The sequence below is a fragment of the Euwallacea fornicatus genome, chromosome 22, assembly GCF_040115645.1.
Source record: "Euwallacea fornicatus isolate EFF26 chromosome 22, ASM4011564v1, whole genome shotgun sequence".
In the NCBI taxonomy this organism is placed as follows: Eukaryota; Metazoa; Arthropoda; class Insecta; order Coleoptera; family Curculionidae; genus Euwallacea; species Euwallacea fornicatus.
This window is the reverse complement of record NC_089562.1, coordinates 1,461,512-1,475,347: the sequence shown is the minus strand read 5'-3', so window position 1 is coordinate 1,475,347 and position 13,836 is coordinate 1,461,512. Positions and strand designations below refer to the sequence as shown.

Genomic DNA, 13,836 nt, shown 5'->3' with positions numbered 1-13,836 from the left:
ATGTATGGTTTAAAAAGGTTTATAATAACTCTATTTTGATTTAGTCTCGGTACAGAATGTTTGACATTGCAAATACATTTGTCTATACAATTACTAGAATAATTGATTTTACATAAAACATTTTCATGCATATCCTTTCGACATGAAAGTTTCTTCATTGCATATTAATTTGACCCGATTATATTTGCATTTTATCAACAAAACTACAAAGGGTCAAAACCAGTGTTTACTAGAAACCATATCACACAGATTATTATTTGAATTACAATGCCAATCATCCAATCATGTTTAAAAAAGGGGTTGTAAATTGTCGATATGATTGTACAAAATTAATATCCAATGAAAAAATTTCAATATCGGAAAGGATTACATAAAAACGTTTCATATGGAAAAAGTTATGCATTACTTTTATGAACAAATATTTTCACAATTTTGAACAGTCAACATAATGAGACAAAATCAAAATATCTACCATATCACAAACACTTTTATACCATACATCGAAATTTTAAACATATTATTGGTTAGTAATTACTGATTCGGGAACTTTAGTAAAGAATATGTCCGCAATCGTAGATTATTTCCAAATCGGTTTGATCCATAAAAATTAATGTTGGGCGGTCTCGTAGGGTGATAAGTTTAGATAAGAATAGAATAAACTTCATAAAAACCTTCCATTAAAGTATAAAATCATAATTTAATATGGAGACTAATATTCATAATTAAGATATAATTGATGTCCCCTTGATATGCACCATTTAAATGACATAATTAATTCTATAATATGTAAATTATTGTTGGGAGATATTAATCTGCATAAATATAGTGTTAAAATTTAATATTATATTTGCCAAATCATTCAATTTATGCTCTTATTATTACAAAGGTTTTGAATTGACACTTTTGAAACCGCCGTTAGACATTTTAAAAGTGTGTCAATTTACATTTTTCAAGGCTCTTTCAACTCTTATTCAAGATATTCAGGATCGACATGAGATCTACGTCTTTTAACCATTCTTGAAAAACATGGACCACTGGCAATATCTACTTTGTGTACATATCTTCCTCTGAGGTATATAAAAAAAAAACAGAAGTATACAGGAGGTCCTGTAAGTGTTTCATTATACTTCAAGTGGTGATTGTCATTGGAAAATCATGTGTTACCCGTATAAACCACATTACAATAATACGTTATTAGGAAGACATAAAGCGATGAAGTTTTATTAAAAAATCAAAGTTTCATTCATATCTTCAAACCTCGTGATTTATGTAAATGAAATTTGACATGTTTTGATAGTCTATGTAAACCTATTTGTTTATGCAAAACGGTTGTTTGTAATTTCATCAGTGGCGTGCGGACGAGCACGTCTCCGCACATTTTTAAAGAAAAAATTAATACGCCACTCATTTTTCTCGAAATAAAAATAATTTTTAGGAGTTTCATTTCATAATAAAGAAAAATGCTCGCTTGACTCTATTATCCCACGCATAGTTTGTAAGGGAGAAAACAAAAACAGTCTACATGCATTATACTTTTTAATTGGTTTTGATAATATTGCATGTGCTCCAAGTATTATTTATTTGTCATAATATTGCAGAAATTGTTCAAATTGGAGGCCATTCTGGTCAAGGCATAATTGAGCTTTCCTGTTAATTCATGCCCTAATACGTTGAAATATTCCAGGTGTGTTTTGAATTTGAATACAAGCGGTCATCGCCCTTACTAGCAGCTCCCCTTCATTTTTCATTTTTTTACTGCCACAGGATGCGTTCGATGAAAAAGAGTCAAGTGAGCATTTTTCTTCTAAATGAAATGCATATTTCAAAAGTATTTTTTATTTAAAAAAGCAGTGGCGTATCATTTTTTCTTTAAAAATGTGTTAAGATGTACGGTGAAATTAAAAATAATCTTTTTACACCAACAAATGCGTCTACATTAAATGGCAAAGCATGCTAATTTTCATTTTCATATCTCATGCCATTTTGAATACATCAATGAACATATAATTTTGGAATAAAACTTTAACACCCTATATCTTCCTCACGGAGCATTATTGGATTATAGAGTATTTGGGGAACCACATTATTTTTCAATGTATTATCACCTTCTGAAATATGATGAAACATTTATGGGACACCCTTTATATGCCATATATAGTGATGTCCATGGTTGTGACACGCAATGCGGCAGACATGCCAAGACAAGTTTTGACCATGTGCACAGAACTAGATATGACTGAAAAAGTGGGTACTTACCTCCCATCGTAAATTTTCAGGAAAATTTCGGTTTCGATTTTGTAGATTACCTACCACAGTGTGAACTATTGCATATTCGTGTAAATTATTCAGTGTTACTGCTAAGCATTAAAATAATAAATTATTGAAACTCTGTATTTCCGCAGCCGGACACACCAATTACTATGTCACAAGTTGCTGATCGTGTAAAATAATAACGGCCAGCTAAAAGCAGGCAAACAAAGAATACATTTGAAGTAGAACCGGTGAAATTACGCTTTATTTCTGACGAGTGTATAATTGCGCTTTCATTTGTCTTGACAACAATGCATGGAAATTCCACATTAACACCAGTCAACACTTTATTCATATTTTTTGAACTATCAGGACGCTCACCTGCAGCAAAATTTAATTTCCTGCGAGGACGTCTCACCTCGAAATTTGAAGAATTTCATAACCTCTATGGAAGTGCTGCATTTCTACCGAACGTGATATTTTAATAAAAATAATCCGATAGCCTTTCTTTGGCGCAAGAATTTTCCATGAAAAAATATTCGGTATCGCTGGATCTTGCTTCGCAAATTCATATTTAGCACGATAAGAACGTATTATTACATCAGCGATAAATTTCAAAACAATTTCATGTTTTTGGGACGTTAGTTCGTAATTGGTCTAGACGATTAATGCAGATAAATTTGTGCTAAAATTTTGTAACTATTGATTTTTCGCAAATTGATGTAACACTCGCTGAGTGCATTTTTAGCTAAAACTCCCTGTTGTAAACTTGCAAAATGAAATCTCAAGGAAAGTCTTCTTTTTTTTTTTTAATTTAAAATGTGGCCCTATCGAGTTTGAAACCTTTATTTGCGTAGAACATTAAATGGATGAACGATCTTATTTCGGTTATGTATAATATAGTCGCATGTGCTCCATTTAATCTGGGACGAAACATAAATTATATTGCATTCTAAGCTGGACAGGGATGGTCGTAGTTTATGGACTATGAATCACACGTGAATATTATTCCTTCACTTTAAAATATTGCAAAACTCTCGGCCATAATCTGCCTGATATTAATGCTGCATAATAATAAATTCAAATCATGTCCTCGCAGCATAGAACAGACGTCCCAACAAAACTTTCCCAATCTAATACGACAAAGTCTTGAACAAAACCGACAAAGGCAAACAACGCGCAACTTTGCAAGTTAAACACAAATTTGACCAGCTTATGGGGTCGGATGGCCTTACACTTTCAATATTTTCTTAGGATCGAAACTTCCCCACCTCGTAATCCTTCAAGAAAAGTTTCGAATGTTTGGGTTGCAGTTTCTAAGATTTTGAAACCTCTTTATCGATATGAATTTTGATCATGATACGGGTTAACTAAACAAAAATCCACCATTGCATGCACGTCGGTAGGAGTAACAACGGCCGGGATCTTTTTAAAAGATTATAGCCTGAAAATTGAAATTCGCAGTGCATCAAATCCTATTACTTTTCGAATATGGGCCTCGTATTAAATCATGCAACAGCGGGATCTAATGGATTCACTGGTACAAACGGGTAAGGCGATAGAGTGGTCGGATTAAATCGGATATTACTAACTAAAAACAGTCAGGGCATCAGGTTTGGTGTAACTTACATGGATTTACTGCAAGTGCTCATGTTTGGAACAGCGTTTTTGTTAAATCTTCATATCATATCTGTAGCCCTATTTACTTGCTCCAATTGAAATTATTATGAAGATTGAAAAAGACCACTATGCGTCGTTACAATTGTATAACATTCCAATTCAACAGAGGACTTGTTCGGAGGGCTACATTTACTTTTTGCCACTTTTAAAATTTTAAGCACCAATATCTTGGGAACTGGCGGAGCAATTCGGCTTGCAGATGCGCAGAAAACTTCCTCAATTGCGTTTTTGAGGTCTCAGTATTTCACTTCTCGATGTGGTGAAACAAATGAATCGTAATGACAATATCAATTGAATTTGTTTAATAAAGTTAATCTCACAGTGGCAAATTTAATTAACACCTATTTTAGACCAATTCAAAGATGAGCATATTTTCTGTTTCAGATTTAAACCGATAATGAATCAGCCAGTGTAAATTTGCCCCACAAATCGGTGAGTATGTCAGTTAATTGATATTCTCGTATAGGGATTTCTGTGTTGATTACAACCTAATTTATCCAGCAAACATTTCAAAGTTACCTTGTAAATTACATTATTTATCCCGTGCACATGAAATATCGTTCCGTAGGTTTGATAATGCCAGCTAATTCATTTACAAGGCATTAGCATAAAAAATTATTAAGGTCACGTTACAATATGGAATGGTGCGTCAGCGGAACATTGTACAATATGAAATATTCCTGCATTGCCAGGGCATGTATCTGTCAACTAAATTCATTAGTATAATAAAACAAAGCAGGCTTTCCTTGATTATTGCTGTTAAGTAACGGCTGGGAAACTTAAAATATTCCCTCAAGCTTAAAAAAATAGAAAGGGATTTTATTCACGGCCTGATTATTTAAAACAAACAACCCGCTTTTGGGTGTATTTTAGAGCTTTTCACAAATAAGCCTCTTTTGTGTTGAATATAAATTTGAAATTACCATGGTGGGTATTTTTTTTGTCTGATAACTACGAGTGCTACTTTAAATATGTATATGATGGGTCTATGAAAAAAACACGTTTCAGGCAAAATACATTTAGTTAGGTTTTTATGTAATTCATTCTTCGCTTTACATATATTTTTCAGTAAATGAGCTTTTTCCACACGCATAATTTCTATCCAATCTCAATCACGGTGTATTGATACTCTTCGAACCGTAACTTCAACTCAAGCTCGTTTCGCATTTAAAAGAACAAACAGTCCCACAATTTAAACGGAAACGGCGCCATTTTAAGCGAAATTCAAAATTAAATATCTCGTAAACTACTGATTTGACTAACTAAACTGCTTAGCTATATGTTTATCGCCGTTTCCGGAGATTTTTGGCATACTTTTCCACGTTTATGCAAGCAACTAAAAATGTTGAAACTCCGAGACAGTTTCTCGGAATAAATATACTTCCTTCGATCTTGTAACAATCGCTTAACCTTATCGCCTTAATAAAATGATTCAGAGCTGATTTCAAAGTTTTCTCAGACATACGACATCGCTTGGGAAAATCCTTTTGGCGTATAAGCTGTTTACTGTACAAGGGATTTTAGTATCAGCGTAAGTTATTTAACGAGAACTGGATACCTTTGAGGGCTTTGAAAGCCTGGAATTACCTTCAAGAAGTCGACGATTCTATAGATTTCAACAAAAGTGGGTTTGTCGTTAAATTTTTTAGTAGTTCAGCGCAGATTATAATACTCAGTCCTGGATCCAATTGAAGTGAAAACAGCCGAGTAAGGAATTTCCCAAATGGAAGTTCTCCACATTGGCGCAACCGAAAAATCCAATTAGAAATTCTCCAGGAATATAAAAAGCCGGAATTCAGGAGGAGAAAATTAAATTTTGTGATCTAATTTTGAGTGACGCTCCTTTAAAAGAAAAGATAACTTAACGGTTGATTTAATGAGAGAGCTTTCGGCGGTCTCTGGATAGAAAGCGGAATCTCGATTGGGCAACTGTCTTTACTCCGAGATATATCGGCTCGTTGCCAGTAATTGACGTAGATTAATACCAGACCAAGATTTCCGCTGAAAAAGTTCGACCCGGAGATTCTCTAGTTACGAGGATGGAATTTAAATTGTATCAATCTATTGGGAGCAAAGGGCAACTTCGCGATCACTTCTTATTTGGACAGCCAAGTTTTCAAGCTACCAAGAAGTCAGAAGAACAAGGAGAAGTAAAGATTCTGGAAAATATTTTATGAATACGAAATAAGGGCGGTTTATCTTGAATTTACGGTCTAAGGAGTGTCAACGGGACGTGACTGATTTGTACAGGGTCATTCAAACTCGACGCCCCACCCATTTTATGCGAAAACAGTTGGGCTTAGCAAAATAATTTTTTCACCAGATTAAATAAAAGGACGTAAGCTACAATAAATGCTAAAAACGTTGAAACGTGGAAAGCGACGCTCGGCGTCGCGACGTCGACTTTATGTTTTTTTTCAGAAACATACCCTTTTTTTTTTAAAAATGTGAACATTGATACATTCTAAACAAGTTTTGTATAAAAAGTTTTTTGAAATTTCTAATCATTTAAAAGCTACAGGAGAAACAAATATTGACATATTAGGTAGTCTTGGGGATATACTTCGCTACGCACTTACGCATGAAGTAGGCGAAAAAACAATGTAAACCGTTGCCTAGCAACACAAACGTGTGCTTTTATGTGATCAGTTTGACTGAATGTTCATTCTCATATTTGATAGTTAACAGTAGAAAGATACTTTTTTAATTTAATATTAGAATAATGGTTAGTCATCAAGAAAAAGTCGATATGTTATTAATTTATGGCGAGACTCAACGTAATTCAAGAGCAGCAGTTAGACTATATCGAGAAAGGTATCCAGATCGAGTGATTCCTGATCATAAAATGTTTCCTCGTTTAGAAACAAATTTAAGAAACAATTCAAATGTATTTTCATGCAGGAGATCAATGCCAATAGCAAAATCTGTTTCTAATGATTTTGTCGTAGCTCAGATCTGCCAATTTTTTGAAGGCAATCCTAGAGCGTCAATTAATACTGCAAGTCGACAATTAAATTTAAGTTATTCTACAATTCAACGCACTCTAAAGAAGAATAATTATATTCCCTATAAAATGAACAACCTGCAGCTTTTAAATGAAGAAAACCGTGTTAGAAGAATTGACTTTTTAAGTAACATGGTCATTATGGAAAACGATAACCATAGGATTTATAATCATATTTTATGGAGCGACGAGAGCAGATTTGTGAGCAATGGGCATCCAAACAGGCATAACGCAAGATACTGGGCCACTGAAAATCCTCATGTAGTTAATCAAATTGAAAACCAAGGGCACTTTGGAATTAATGTCTGGTGTGGCATAATTGGTCATCGTTTAGTAGGTCCGTATTTTTACGACTATAACTTTAATGGGCAAAATTTTCGAAACTTTCTGGAATTTGATCTGCAAGTATTATTAGAAGATCTGCCTTTATTGCTTAGACAAAATATGTGGTTTCAAATGAATGGTGCACCATGCCATAATGCTGCAATAGTTACCCAATACCTAAATCAGATATTTCCTGATAGATGGATCGGTAGATCTGGCGCAGTTCCTTGGCCTGCAAAATCGCCGGATCTAAGTTGTTTAGATTTCTTCTTGTGGGGAACATTAAAAAACATTGTTTACAGTACTCCTACAAATAATGTAGAACATCTGAAACAAAAAATTCGAGATGCCTGTAATTCGATAGATCGCAGAACTCTTGGAAAAGTTACGTGTCAAGAAGTCAGAAAGCGTTTTGGATATTGTTTGCTAGTAGATGGCGGCAATTTTGAGCACATTTTATAGTTTATTTTTTTAACTTGTTACTTGTTTTATATCTTAAGATTTTGTGTTATGTTTTTCCTTTATTGATTTTGATAATTTTAACTGATAGTATTATAAATAAATAAAAAATACTTGACAGTTTAAATGTTTGTGTTGCTAGGCAACGGTTTACATTGTTTTTTCGCCTACTTCATGCGTAAGTGCGTAGCGAAGTATATCCCCAAGACTACCTAATATGTCAATATTTGTTTCTCCTGTAGCTTTTAAATGATTAGAAATTTCAAAAAACTTTTTATACAAAACTTGTTTAGAATGTATCAATGTTCACATTTTTGAAAAAAAAAGGGTATGTTTCTGAAAAAAAACATAAAGTCGACGTCGCGACGCCGAGCGTCGCTTTCCACGTTTCAACGTTTTTAGCATTTATTGTAGCTTACGTCCTTTTATTTAATCTGGTGAAAAAATTATTTTGCTAAGCCCAACTGTTTTCGCATAAAATGGGTGGGGCGTCGAGTTTGAATGACCCTGTACATAAAGAAATAACCTGATTTTCACGATTTGAAATTTTCCAGGCTATTTTGCAAAACTAAACAATGAATTAAAAAAATAATTAGAACCTCGCAGAATGAACTCGTTAAGTATATTAAAAGATCAAATTCCCAGCAGGAATTTTCGTTAACTTACGTAAACTACGTGTTTATGAGTTAAACGGCAAAAGCTACGTCGAAACGGGTGGTGGGTTAATTATGAGCACAGCAGATGTTGCCCTTTATAAGTATCTGGGCAATTAGCAAAGCTACCTCTGGAGTATTTGTATGTTAAAAAAGAAATTAAATTGCTTAAAAGTAAAAGGGATCTGTCTGTAAAATTTGGAAGTTTCATTAGGGTGGAAGGGCGATGCCTCTGATACACGTGGGCAATACTTACCAGTAGAGTGAGTTGAGATTTAAATTAATTTGGAAGTGAAGTCGAAGGAGCTTAGTACGCTCTTTTCAATTGTATGAATAAACGATAAACATAAGCTAAGTTTAATATTATATCCGATCTCTATAAAAACATTTCAAATCCATTATTTACTTTATGATTTACAGTAGCAAGACTAAATTATAATTATTATTGCAGTAGCTGTATATTTTCTAAAATAAACAAATTGTGCTAGCGCTTGGCTGAATTTTGCTGTTTGTTCAAGCTTAACGAAAGCACAATAATCGTTTTAATGAATTTGATACAAGCATTGTCCTGTTTTGTATTTCAACATTATTGTTATCATTAAATCGTTAGTAGTGGCAAATGATGCATGGCATGGGAGCTGTAATAATATTTCCACGTAATAAGGGATAATTTATTTCCGAAAGAACTCTATCCGCACTTGACGTAAAAGGACTCCAATCAGAGTTAAAAGCAAACACCATTAAAGTAACAGTCACTTATAAAAGCGGCAGTGGTTTGGAAACCAGACCTACACAGTCGTTAATTTTTTTTTTTTTTTAAGATAATGGAAGCTTTTACAGCAGATTTGACGGTGGTTCATATAATCGGTTATTCGATTAATTTTGGCTTTTGCATGCACGCTTAGTGGTTTTGAATTAATTGTACGAATACATTGTGGAAGTGTTAAAGCAGGAAAAATATTTTTGAACAAAAATATTTATAGTTGAAAATATAAAGCAAATGGTAGGAAATTAGAACACATTAATATCTGCCTCAAGAATACGATAAATTATTTCAAAACAATAATAAAGAAGAGTATAAAAAGGCTCTGGAAACTTTCACCTAGATCATTTTGAAGAATATTGGCGAACTAGAACTTTAGCGAAAAAGTGTTCTTTTCTAATGGAAAAAACCTCTTCCTGGAAAAACATTATCATATTGATTTTAATGATGGGAAAATTCCCAACATTTTCCCCCAGTAATAAATTTCTTTTTTTGCCAACGTAAACCCTTCTTAATCACTCTTAAGGGCAGTGTTTACATTATTCAAATGCATACACATTCCACACTCTTCCCACGCTCATAACTCTTTTCACCCGTCATTTTTCTCAGACCTTCACGGCAGCGTATTGATAAGCAATCCCTATTCCTCTGCACTAATAATTCACACTAATTGGTATGACTGTGAGGTGGTAAAAAAATATATGTGGATAAGTGAGGCTCACATTCGGTGGGACAATTAAGATTTAGGACAGTCTCATATAGTCTCTCACACAACACGCACCGCCTCTTCAACACCTCTCCAATTCTCTCTTTATACTCCTACAGCCTTAGTAGGATCCCAATACTGCTCTAAACTCACACATAACATTTGCCTTGTTTCAAAAGAAAAAAACTACCCGATCGTCAAAGGTTCTTGATAATCGGTGGTCGCTTGTGGTCTTCTAGTTCACCCTAATTTCTTACTTTGTTATGACTTTTGTCACTTGTGCAATAGTGTTGGACATTTAGTTAAATAAATATAAGTGCGTTGATACAAATGTGTTTTGTTCTGCATCGGTTCAGCGCTAAATAAGTTGTGGTCCTTCGAAGAACATAAAATCTACACAAAAGAAACACAGTTCATCTCGGCACTACCAACCAACTGTGCCCCCCTTGTGTCTGGGGTGAGACAGCAAGCGAACGCAAACTTGCTCCGTCCAATGACGAAATAAAAAAAAAATTAAAAGTGTCACAATAGATAATGGAAATCCCTTGGACATTGATGCCAATTAGTGGGTTCTGCTTCCGCGGCTGGTTCCTGGGATTTTGAAGTATTCGAAGGACCACTCTCGTTTCTTGTCAGACCGACAGAAACTGAACTTAACAGACTTGAGAAGTAACCTTTAATCGATTTATTTACAACTGAAGTCTTAAATTAATTTATTTGTGCAATCCGTGCAAGTATGATCACCGTTTTGCGAGTACCTCCCTTCTGGTTGTTGCAGCACCAAATTTTTTGAGAAGTCAAGTTGCTGTGAATTTGAAAAGTACGAAAGTTTTGTGAGTGGGTTATCTTGCGAACTGCTACGGTTGGTTGGTCTTGAGGAACTGATCGGTCTCTCCTTTTTCTTCCCAAAAAATCTGTTTTTTTCGTTCCACCCTCAGTCAGGGCTTGGAATTCCCCGTTCTAAAGTCGGGCGTAACGCAAAGATAACCCAAGTTTTATGGCTTAATGGTCCTTGCCCTTGTAGACCCTTGGTTGCTGACATCTGGTCATTTATTTTAATTGGTTGCAACCACCAGATGTTGGCTCTCACTTATATCCCATTGGAGTCGAGTATTTGGGAAGATTCTGGGTTCCTTAAGTGTGAGCAATAAACTATACAGCCTGGGTCCTTGAATCAAGTCGAGAACTCTACCCGATTTTATGATACGCCTTTCAGCCATTCTTGTTAAAGAAATTAGGAATTTTCCCAAAAGTCTGAACTGAGTTCGGGCAAAACGTAATTATTGTGAAAATGTTAAAAAATATCTGCACCTCAGAGGAAAGGGACGAGTGACCTGATGCATTCTTGCAAGACTTTCTTTGAATTTGAATTAACCCTATATAGTTTGTATAATTTTAAGTAGCTATATACAGGGCAGCGTGGGAAGAAATTACTATCTATATGACTTTTGTGTGATTTTTAGAGTACAGCAAAACGGACATGTCAATTTTAAAATCAAATGGACTGTACGGGGGTAACTACGCCGTTTCAAAGCGCAAATTGGTACATATAGGGGTTTTTACATTGCCCTGACGTGGACAGTGGAAAACGCTATAATGCAATTGGACATTTGCCGATTTTCTAACCTCCCTCGTTTGTCCTCATTGTGTGTCTGATGTTGGTTTTAGTAATTCTCCGTTATCTGAACGACTCAACATTTTTAATAAGTTGGAATAGCGTATGCGATATGGTAATTTCGGGACAGGAATGCAATTTATACATTACGTTAGTTTTAATACATGTTTGGTAAATATAATGACCATGGCGTCAGAAATAAATTTAAGGTCTGCGCGACTGCTTCAGCCTTCATTTGTCACTGACACTGAAACTATGCGAGCGTCTAAGGAAGACGAATTTACAGGTTAAAAGGGTCATTGAATGTAATGTTTGCGTTAATATATAAAATCCACTTTTTGAAAGAAATCTTAGAGTAGAAATTTAGAGCCTCTCCTCGGCAGCTTAGGTTGACACGTCACTATTGGGGATAAAATTTACAGGTGCTTTAATCCCTGTCACCTCTCACGTAAAATATAGGACACCAATTTTACGAGCGTCCCAAAAGACGTGTCACACGCGACTGTATAAAACTCGAGACTGGAGGTAATTTTCTACTCCATCTTTATTTTCGTAAACTTGTATACATGATCCTAATATTTCAGAGCCGAGTGAGTCCTATAACGAGAAGTTTTGTAACAAAAACAATGTCATTTTCATCTATGAAAAGTTTGACAAATTACATTAAACAAACACCTCATTGAGGAGCGCATCTCAATTAAACAATTAGAACGGCCCCTAAAAACATGCAAACTTCTTGAAAACTCCCAACTTTGCGAGAGTTTCTTTAAACTTTCCTAATACTACTCGCAGAGCCACATGGTTGCCTCTTTGAGACCATTCATTACCGCTGGAGCGAAATTAGCAAAACTTTAATTACTTGCCATCCATAATACATTAATCAATCTTTTCGTTAAGCCTCTATTTCACGTCAATGTTAAATGTCGAAGTTTACTTGAGCGTGGTTAACACGGTTGTCCTCCTATTTTATAACTCAAGTTTCGAGGTTTATTTTGGCTGACGGATAAGAATCAGCTATCTGGATTGCAAAAAGAATGCGATGGAAGGGAATGATTGAGTACGTTCGGGGGGGTTTATTGGAGAGATAAATGAGGTGAGTTTTTATTGAAGTGTCTTTATGATGTTTGTTTTTGCTTTATACGCAGTGTACGACATTAGTTGAAGAGCAGTATGTTATTTTTATTTTATTCAGCTTTTTTTTTATCACATAACTAAATTCAAAATACATATTCAACTATTAAATTACACAGTATTAAAATCTAGGTCAGAGGAATATTTACATTTCGTTTACCTTGCGTAATCGCAGTGCATATTGGTGGACCGAATAGTGGAGGCTGTAGCGAAGTAAATTCTTTTGGAAACAGATCATTGACATACACAATTTAAGCAACACAATGAGAGTTCAATAGGGGATTCAAAAGAAACTCTTTGCGTTAGGTAAAAAAGAACTAAAAATCTGGCACGAAATGATTTGTTTTTAACAATATACAGACGTTAAGACGAACAGCATTGGATAAAATCCAAAGTGGAACATTTTCTCGACTGAAAAGCGCACTCACTTAATACCATTTTGTGTCAGTAAAGTGTGAATTTTGTAATAATGTTGTTGAACTCAGTTTTTGTTTCTTAAGTGAATTTTGCGGTTCACAAAAATTATTTACCGTTTCTTCATCTTGCGCCATCAGAGTGCACATTCGTGAATTAAATGGCGAACGTTCTTTCGAACGATATTTCTCATGTATATGGACGTTTTTTAGTTTTTCTTTGCCAATCAGGCAAATGTTCTTAAAGCAACAATTTGGCTTTAAGTCACTGACCTCCAACTTTCATTTAAAGGGAACTAAATTGATCTTCAAAGAAGCTCTGAATGTATGTTCAATAATAGCTAATGCCTAAGATTGTTGGCATATTTGAATTGTTGCCCTTCTGTTTTTACTTCAATTTAAGCATTAATTTGGTAGATTATGAAGCGAATTAGAAATTATGTTTCAACATCGAATCAGTAGCGTACGCCATTATATTTTTTTCTGTTTGTGGAGCACATACATTAGTAGCTCATGCTAATTTAACTAGGTTAAATAACTATAAATCATTCAATAGAATTAACTTACTCGCTGTCTATTTTACCATCACATGTTCAGTTCTAGCACCTGCATATCGAAAGTACACCACCAAATTCCCCGATTTCTAATGACATGAATATTTAACAGCTCAGGCGCGAAATTATCGTAAAATATTCACCTGTACTTTACGATTAAATTCCTGCCATAACGATGTTCAAATATATCCAAAAGAGTTCGTAAACTTTGGCTGATGTTTGGTTTACGTTAAAATGCGTTACTTGCCAGTAGTCATAACGAAGAGCCAAAGATTATTATTAAT

General features: G+C 34.6%; 1 protein-coding gene across 1 annotated transcript in view; it reads left to right on the top strand.

The window, feature by feature from the left end:
• Lar (tyrosine-protein phosphatase Lar) overlaps window positions 1–13,836 on the top strand; it is a 260,221-nt gene that overhangs the window by 10,821 nt on the left and 235,564 nt on the right. The window contains exon 2 of the mRNA XM_066295181.1: window positions 4,315–4,362. The gene's annotated coding sequence lies outside the window, so the exon portion shown is untranslated. The remainder of the gene's footprint in view (window positions 1–4,314; window positions 4,363–13,836) is intronic.